The sequence below is a fragment of the Salmo trutta genome, chromosome 2, assembly GCF_901001165.1.
Source record: "Salmo trutta chromosome 2, fSalTru1.1, whole genome shotgun sequence".
Lineage (NCBI taxonomy): Eukaryota > Metazoa > Chordata > Actinopteri > Salmoniformes > Salmonidae > Salmo > Salmo trutta.
In genome coordinates, this window is record NC_042958.1 from 72,008,890 (window position 1) to 72,018,086 (window position 9,197).

Consider the following 9,197-nt stretch of genomic DNA (forward strand, 5'->3'; position numbering starts at 1 on the left):
GAGAGCATTGTGCGGTAATTGTTTCCTTTTATTTATTCCCTGTATTGCGTCCATTCATAAGGTCAACTTAATTTGTATATCTGAAATCCAAGCATTTTGTTTTTCATGTTCTCTTCAGTTTTTAAAGTTTTGTTTTACTAGTATACAGATAGGCTGAATGTTTTTTTGTAGCAGATGGTGACTTCAGAAAGTATTCACACCCTTTGACTTTGTTGTGTTACAGACTGAATTTAAAATAGATTACATTTAGATTTTTTTACAAATTAATTGAAAATGAAAAGCTGAGATGTCTTGAGTCAATAAATATTCATCCCCTTGATGGCAAGTCTCTAAGTTCAGAAGTAGAAATATGCTTAAGTCACATAAGTGCAATAGTTTTTTTTTAAATGTAAAGACTACCTCATCTCTGTACCTCACACATACCATTATCTGTAAGGACCCTCAGTCGAGTATTGAATTTCAAACACAGATTTAACTACAAAGACCTGGGAAGTTTTCCAAGGCCTCTCAAAGAAGGGTACCTATTGGTAGATTGATAAAAAAATAATAAAAGCAGACATTGTATATCCCATGGTGAAGTTATTAATTACACTTTGGATATTGTATCAATACACCCAGTCACTACAAAGATAGAGGAGTTTTTACTAAGTTGCCGGAGAGGAAACCGCTCAGGGATTTCACCATGAGGCCAATGATGACTTTCAAACAGTTACAGAATTTGTTAGAACTGATGGATTGACAATGTTCTAGTTACTCCACAATGCTAAACTAGTTAACAAAGTTAAAAGAAGGAAGCCTGCACAGAATAAAAATATTCCAAAACATGCATCCTGTTTGCAACAAGGCACTAAAGTAATACTGCAAAATGTGGCAAAGCAATTCCCTTTTTGTCCTGAATACAAAGTGTTATGTTTTGGGCAAATCCAATAAAACACATTACCACTCTCCATATTTTCAAGCATAGTGGTGGCTGCATCATGTTATGGCTATGCTTGTCATCATTAAGGACTGGGGAGTTTTTCTGGATAAAAAAAGAAACGGAATTGAGCTAAGCACAGACACAATACTAGAGGAAAGCCTGGTTGTTTGCTTTCCATCAGACACATTTAAGATTAAATTCACCTTTCAGCAGGACAATGACGTAAAACACAAGGCCAAATCTAGTGGCAAAGTTTTGACTTAAATCTGCTTGAAAATCTAGGCTAGACCTAAAAAGGGTTCTTTAGCAATGATCAACAACCAGTTTTTCTTAACTGCATTGTTGGTTTTAAGGGCTTGTAAGTAAGCATTTCATTGTAAGGTCTACCTGTTGTATTTGGTGCATTTGACAAATAAAATGTGATTTTAATTTGGCAGAGCATGAAGCATTTTGTAAAGAATAATGGGCAAATGTTGCCCAGCTCTTAGAGATGTATCCAGAAAGACTTGCATCTGTAATCGCTGTCGAAGGTGATTGTAACATGTTTGAGAAGTTGTAAACCTTTTTTTTTTTTTTCACTTTGACATTAAGACTTGTGAAGATTGTTGACAAATGAAGGACAATTTCAATCCATTTATATCCCACTTTGTAACAACAAATGTGGAAAAAGTCAAGGGGTGTGAATAAATTCTGAAGACACTGTACATACATTCTGGTTTGTCTCACTGTTTTACCCATTTCAGGGGTGACAGATGTTTTAGCTTATTTTACTGCAACACAATGCCATTGTCTAATCTCTTAATTGTCAGTGCTTGACTTTAGCATTACTCATCACATACTTATGTTGAGTTTAGCTCTCTTAACAGTTTTTTTGTTTGTTTTTCCACATCCATGTTCAGTATGAAAGAATAACTCAACTGATCAATTAATGCATGAGAGATACTTTACGATAAATTGAGGATATTGAGAAAACGTTATAATATGAGTAAGATCTCACTTTATGGGGATTCACTCTAGCGGATTCACTTACGGAAGTACCAATCACAATGTCTGTTGGTGGCAAATGAGGTGAGCACCTCTCCCCTTCATAAGATGCCACTCGCCCGCTTCTGGTCTTAAGCGTGCCTCTCTTGCGAGCAGAGATATATCTCACCCATTTGATCATAGAACCAGGGTTATGCAAGTAACTGTTTCAGGGCATCTCTTTACAAGAGATTTACGATGCTGCATGTTGGGCCACCCCACATGAGGTTTTACCGGTGGCCCAACCAACATCCAGCTTCGCAAATCTCTTATAAAGAGATTCCCTTAAACAGTGCCAAAGAGGTATGTGCCCTCAAGCCCTTGAGGGGCTGCAAATCCTTGCTATTATAAGCCAATATAATAGTGTCCACTATCCAATGGGGATAGCTTTTGACGAGATCGGGGCCCTCCCTTGCAAGGGTACGCCCAGGGAACGAAGTTGGTCACCCTTTCGCTATGCTCTCGTTCTATTCAAGTATATGCGCAAAGCGCGTACCGGGCACAAACTGTGGAGACACTACTTCCGTAGAGGTGAAGGACAGGGGGTGGAAAGCCATAAGCTCTTAGGCTAGACAATTGTAATTGTAACTACCAGGAGTATAAAATAAATTCTACTCGAAGCAAAACTATACTTTCAGTCAATACTCAACTCATCCGACAGGATTTGGGGACCTACGTTCAGCAGCGTCAACCTCGCAGTTCACCAGAGAACAGTTCATTAGGAAGACTGAAATCTTGAGGAGAGCTTAAAGAGTTATAGAGAACTCTTCACAGGGAAAAGCGGTGTGAATGACCAGAGGCGGGATGAGTGGCGTCTTATGAAGAGGAGAGGGACTCACCTCATTCGTGAGATACTGTATGAAATGACATATTTCAAATAGAACAGCTAACCTAAATAACCAACACAACCTTATTTTTGTCTTTGCCCTTGCATCGCTGTGCTATGCGCTAGCCGGCGCAACGGGGATGAGTGAGTGAGTGAGTGACTGGCATTGCAAAGCCACCTGAGTTTTCCAGCCTGGTCATTATGTCTTTGTTGTAGGTTAATATGCGATGAAAATTAAAATCAGTGTTGACATAAAACAATCACTGGAATCAAGCAGTTTATGCAACTGTCAGTTTAAAAAAATAATATATATATATATATATATATAGATGACAATTGGGGGGGGTGACTGAATTTAATTTGGATTGTATTGTTAGTTTTTCTCCAGTGGGTCTATGATGTGAAAATGCAGGCTCTTGCTTTTATGTGCATTGGATTTTTCGTTGATGTCGGATTCGTGCCGTATATGGGGCTCGTGAAGGTTTTTTGTGGTACAAGTTGGACGTTCTAATGAGTAATGTACATTTTCCGCATTTAGAACTATTTTTAACGAACAGAAAAATCTGTGCCCCATGATCAAAGCTTTACTAGTTAAATTGAAAGAGTTGTTGAAAATGAATAGGCCTACAAAATATTATATTATATGGCTTCATGAAAGACTGGTAAAACAGGACTACACTAGACCACAAATAAGACTAGACCACAGTTTAAACAGCAACCGCCAGTCAGCATTGACACACTGCTACTCATTTCATTTGTATTTCTTTTCATATGCTAATTGAACACCTGTGATTTCCAATGTCCAATAGATTTCTTGTGTAATAGTAGAGGGAGTTCTGTTAACACTTTTCTGAAGCATCTGTACAATTCATTTGACAAATTACGCTTGACACACCATTGTTCTCTTTCCAATACCTCTTCATTCGACAAACAAATAATCATTCTCTTAGTTTTATGAAATTCTCCTTTCTTAGGAGAAAAATTACATTATTTTGTTTTTAGTTTTAATATCCCTGTCAGAACAGTTGCCGGGTCGTTTTACCTGAGAATAAAAGTCAAATGTTTTTACGCTAAGTGCCTCAAATGTTGTGCACCAGGTTGACACAAAATTGTACTGTATTCACCTTGTGGTTCTATCTTCTCAAATAAATGTAAATACTTTGGAAAATAAGCAATGTCTTGTGTTTTGCAAAAATGTACTGTTTGTTGGGGTCTTTGGGCACAGGAACACTGACTTTAATAGATGAATCTATTTGATTCATAAACATATTCAGAATAATAATATTTGACTAACTTGAATTTTAAATACAGTTGAAGTCAGAAGTTTACATACACCTTATCCAAATATCCTAATTTTTACTCTGACATTTAATCCGAGTAAAAATTCCCTGTTTTAGGTCAGTTAGGATCACCACTTTATTTTAAAAATGTGAAATGTCAGAATAATAGTAGAGAGAATGATTTATTTCAGCTTTTATTTCTTTCATCACATTCCCAGTGGTTCAGAAGTTTACATACTCAATTAGTATTTGGTAGCATTGCCTTTAAATTGTTTAACTTGGGTCAAACTTTTTGTGTAGCCTTCCACAAGCTTCCCACAATAAGTTGGGTGAATTTTGGCCCATTCCTCCTGACACAGCTGGTGTAACTGAGTCAGGTTTGTAGGCCTCCTTGCTCGCACACACTTTTTCAGTTCTGCCCACAAATTTTCTATAGGATTGAGGTCAGGGCTTTGTGATGGCCACTCCAATACCTTGACTTTGTTGCCCTTAAGCCATTTTGCTACAACTTTGGAAGTATGCTTGGGGTCATTGTCCATTTGGAAGACCCATTTGTGACCAAGCTTTAACTTCCTGACTGATGTCTTGAGATGTTGCTTCAATATATCCACATAATTTTCTTTCCTCATGATGCCATCTATTTTGTGAAGTGCACCAGTCCCTCCTGCAGCAAAGCACCCCCACAATATGATGCTGCCACCCCCGTGTTTCACAGTTGGCATGGAGTTCTTCGGCTTGCAAGCCTCCCCCTTTTTCCACCAAACATAACGATGGTCATTATGGCCAAATAGTTCTATTTTTGTTTCATCAGACCAGAGGACATTTCTCCAAAAAGTACGATCTTTGTCCCCATGTGCAGTTGCAAACAGTAGTCTGGCTTTTTTATGACGGTTTTAGAGCAGTGGCTTCTTCCTTGCTGAGCGGCCTTTCAGGTTATGTTGATATAGGACTTGTTTTACTGTGGATATAGACAGTTTTGTACCGGTTTCCTCCAGCAACTTCACAAGGTCCTTTGCTGTTGTTCTGGGATTGATTTGCACTTGTCTCTGGGAGACAGAACGCGTCTCCTTCCTGAGCGGTATGACGGCTGCGTGGTCCCATGGTGTTTATACTTGTGTACTATTGTTTGTACAGATAAACGTGGTACCTTCAGGCGTTTGGAAATTGCTCCCAAGGATGAACCAGACTTGTGGAGGTCTACAAATGTTTTTCTGAGGTCTTAGCTGATTTCTTTAGATCTTCCCATGTCAAGCAAAGATGCACTGAGTTTGAAGGTAGGCCTTGAAATACATCCACAGGTACACCTCCAATTGACTCAAATGATGTCAATTAGCCTAGCAGAAGCTTCTAAAGCCATGACATAATTTTCTGGATTTTTCCAAGCTGTTTAAAGGCACAGTCAACTTAGTGTATGTAAACTTCTGACCCACTGTAAACCGACTTACCAAAAGTATAATTTGTTAACAAGAAATTTGTGGAGTGGTTGAAAAACGAGTTGTAATGACTCCAACCTAAGTGTATGTAAACTTCCAACTTCAACTGTAGCTGTGAGTCATTGGCAGGTTTATGAAAAAAAAAGTTGGACATTTTGCAGGTGTGGTGGACTTGAAATTTAATGGAAGATATGATTGATTTGAAGCGAAAAAAGCAAAAACATTACATTTTCATAGTTGTATTAGTCTCTCATTTTCTGGTTTATTATTCAAAATCAAAGCTGTTAATCTTACCAAGAATGCTTTACTAATTCATTTTAGACAAGGAGACTGACAAACAATTTTTCGTAAATGGCATGTTCAAATATATCAAGTGTGCCATTATTAGTATTGGGTGCATCCACATTGAAGTGCTGCGAGTTAGGATTTATTCATGGCCGCATGAGGGCAGTATATAAATGAATTTGGAGGTTTGCCAGTTTTCCTCCTATGTATGTTAGAAATGACTGCAATGACAGTTTTCATTCTCCCTGCAAGCAGATAATGATCCCATAATATGACACAGCATTCTTAGCTGAAAGTTAGGAAGAAATCATACATGCACAACAATATGTAATCATGGACTTTTACAGTGTAGGAAATTAGATCCCGAAAATATTGAAAAGGGAAGTCATCAAAAGAAAATGCATTTGTATTACTTTCTATCTGAAAAATCATCATATGCAAATAGTACTTGTCTAAGAAAATATATTTTCTAGATCCTAGACCTAACATCCCAATAACCTGTCCTTTCTCCCAAAGTGTGCACTTGTTCACTTCCCTTCATGCATTTAAAGGTAGACTGGTGTAAGAAATATGGTAGAAACTGTCCAGTCCATGCTTACACCAATCCAATTCTTTTAAATATAAAAGGACAGGTGGGATGCCAATGTAGATGCCTTCTGTTTTGAGTGTAGACCATAGCCAACCGGTTTCTAACGGAAAAGCAAGCCTTTCTTATGGACAAGTTCTGGTAGGTTGCTTCTATTTTGTTCCTAGTGTATACCACCCAGATTTTGGTGAAGAGGTTGTCCAGAGAGGGTGGAGTCAATTGCAATCTCTGGAAACCGAACAGCAATTTTAAGTGTGTACATTTAACCTGTCAATAAAGCAATGGACTCCATTCCCGTTGCTGTTACTTATTTTGATGACCGTGAAGCGGAATCCTCTTCAAAAACAACATTGAGTAGAGCTCTATTCAATATTGCAGCAACCAGATATTTTCTTACAATGGACATATAATCTATTCCAAGTGAAATAATTTCAAGCAGGCACCTATCAAATAAAGGTATTCAATCTCTAGCGTCATTAAGATCTACCAGTCATCCAACATATTTTGGTTACCCACAACCGTTCATTCCTTCAGAGCTCGTTGACTATCTCCCCTTGTCGACGGGGAATTTACAGATGCCTGATTTTACTGGTGCTTTGATTGGTTGGCACTTGGCAGAGCGACTGATTGATTGGTCAATTTATTGATTGTATCCAGTGCCATTCAATGCCATGGTGATGCGGCGCAACCAGTGCTCTTTGTGTTCAGACAGGCAAAAAGAGAGCTAGAGACAGGTCTGCAGGCTTGTGCTGGATTATATATAGGTCAGGCTCGTATCAGGGATGTCTTCGCAATGCTTCTGACTTCCTGCTACAAGAAGTAGTTCAGGCCACTGAGTGGCCCGCGGTGGGGGGGAGGAGGGACCCTTATCCAATGACACATTTTTATTTAATTGTATTTAACATTTTGTTAGGTTCTAAATGTCAGAGTAAGAACTCGACGGACAATATGAAAGCTTAAACCAACTTTATTCACACCAAAGGATCGAACAGCTGACCAGACCAGGACATGGTTCCACCAGTGGCGGTGTATATACACTGCTCCAAAAAATAAAGGGAACACTTAAACAACACAATGTAACTCCAAGTCAATCACACTTCTGTGAAATCAAACTGTCCACTTAGGAAGCAACACCGATTGACAATACATTTCACATGCTGTTGTGCAAATGGAATAGACAACAGGTGGAAATTATAGGCAATTAGCAAGACACCCCCAATAAAGGAGTGGTTCTGCAGGTGGTGACCACAGACCACTTCCAGTTCCTATGCTTCCTGGCTGATGTTTTGGTCACTTTTGAATGCTGGCGGTGCTTTCACTCTAATGGTAGCATGAGACGGAGTCTACAACCCACACAAGTGGCTCAGGTAGTGCAGCTCATCCAGGATGGCATATCAATGCGAGCTGTGGCAAGAAGGTTTGCTGTGTCTGTCAGCGTAGTGTCCAGAGCATGGAGGCGCTACCAGGAGACAGGCCAGTACATCAGGAGACGTGGAGAAGGCCGTAGGAGGGCAACAACCCAGCAGCAGGACCGCTACCTCCGCCTTTGTGCAAGGAGGCGCAGGAGGAGCACTGCCAGAGCCCTGCAAAATGACCTCCAGCAGGCCACAAATGTGCATGTGTCTGCTCAAACGGTCAGAAACAGACTCCATGAGGGTGGTATGAGGGCCCGACGTCCACAGGTGGGGGTTGTGCTTACAGCCCAACACCGTGCAGGATGTTTGGCATTTGCCAGAGAACACCAAGATTGGCAAATTCGCCACTGGCGCCCTGTGCTCTTCACAGATGAAAGCAGGTTCACACTGAGCACATGTGACAGACGTGACAGAGTCTGGAGACGCCGTGGAGAACGTTCTGCTGCCTGCAACATCCTCCAGCATGACCGGTTTGGCGGTGGGTCTGTCATGGTGTGGGGTGGCATTTCTTTGGGGGGCCGCACAGCCCTCCATGTGCTTGCCAGAGGTAGCCTGACTGCCATTAGGTACCGAGATGAGATCCTCAGACCCCTTGTGAGACCATATGCTGATGCGGTTGGCCCTGGGTTCCTCCTAATGCATGACAATGCTAGACCTCATGTGGCTGGAGTGTGTCAGCAGTTCCTGCAAGAGGAAGGCATTGATGCTATGGACTGGCCCGCCCGTTCCCCAGACCTGAATCCAATTGAGCACATCTGGGACATCATGTCTCGCTCCATCCACCAACGCCACGTTGCACCACAGACTGTCCAGGAGTTGGCGGATGCTTTAGTCCAGGTCTGGGAGGAGATCCCTCAGGAGACCATCCGCTACCTCATCAGGAGCATGCCCAGGCGTTGTAGGGAGGTCATACATGCACGTGGAGGCCACACACACTACTGAGCCTCATTTTGACTTGTTTTAAGGACATTACATCAAAGTTGGATCAGCCTGTAGTGTGGTTTTCCACTTTAATTTTGAGTGTGACTCCAAATCCAGACCTCCATGGGTTGGTAAATTGGATTTCCTTTGATTATTTTTGTGTGATTTTGTAGTCAGCACATTCAACTATGTAAAGAAAAAAGTATTTAATAAGATGATTTCATTCATTCAGATCTAGGATGTGTTATTTTAGTGTTCCCTTTATTTTTTCTCCTCTCTTAACACTACATCTCTGTTGCTAGGCAGGAAATTAAGTGAAGCGGGCAATAAACTGTTCCTTCTCCCATAACGTGACCTCGGCCCCCTTCATCACTAATCCACGGCTCTCTCCCCTTATCAGTGCCTGCCATGTGATTGTTTTCCCTACACTCAGTACATTCCAAGCTTAATTGCACTGATAATATACATTCCTCCTACAGATAACCATTAACTTCTGGTGCAGACCCTCT